The sequence below is a fragment of the Meleagris gallopavo genome, chromosome 6 (genome assembly GCF_000146605.3).
Source record: "Meleagris gallopavo isolate NT-WF06-2002-E0010 breed Aviagen turkey brand Nicholas breeding stock chromosome 6, Turkey_5.1, whole genome shotgun sequence".
In the NCBI taxonomy this organism is placed as follows: Eukaryota; Metazoa; Chordata; class Aves; order Galliformes; family Phasianidae; genus Meleagris; species Meleagris gallopavo.
The window spans coordinates 45,637,257-45,637,884 of record NC_015016.2 but is presented as its reverse complement, the minus strand read 5'-3'; positions in this window follow the sequence as shown (position 1 = coordinate 45,637,884).

Below are 628 nucleotides of genomic sequence, written 5' to 3'. Positions count from 1 at the left end.
CCATACCTTGCTCTTATTTCTAGTAGGAGATGAGACCAAGAAGGGTTTAGTTGGTGGTTCTTTTGTCAAGGGAAAACTCCCTGGCCTTCCCTCCAAGCACCAGTTACCTCACGAAGATGACTGCCATGCATGGGAAGATATTTTAAATGTACAATGTCCACTCAGTATATTTACTACCATGTGTGACTCCCTGATGCAAGAGGAGCGCAAATGCTTACTAATAATTTATGATTGAGATTTAATTGCTTAGAATACATTGCTGTTTCTCAGGTTTTACCCTTAAGATCTGACTTGTAATATTGGATGATTATAGAAAGGAACAGCTGCAGATATCTGCAAAACTTACATGCAAATAAAACAGTTATTAGTTCTTAAAATTGTCACTGTCAATCTTTAAATGAAATTAATCGCTTACCAGGGTTTTCTTCTGAAATAACATGTAGTTACACTGAAGCTGGGACATGGATGTGTACACAGAACACATGCTTCCAGCACAAACTACCTAAGTCCTCAGTATTAAAAAAAAAAAAAACTACTAACCTAGCAAGTTCACTTTTCAGTGAACATTAGTCAGTACGACCCTGCATCTGAGACGTGCCAAGGCACACGAGGGAGTAGGTTTTTTTTT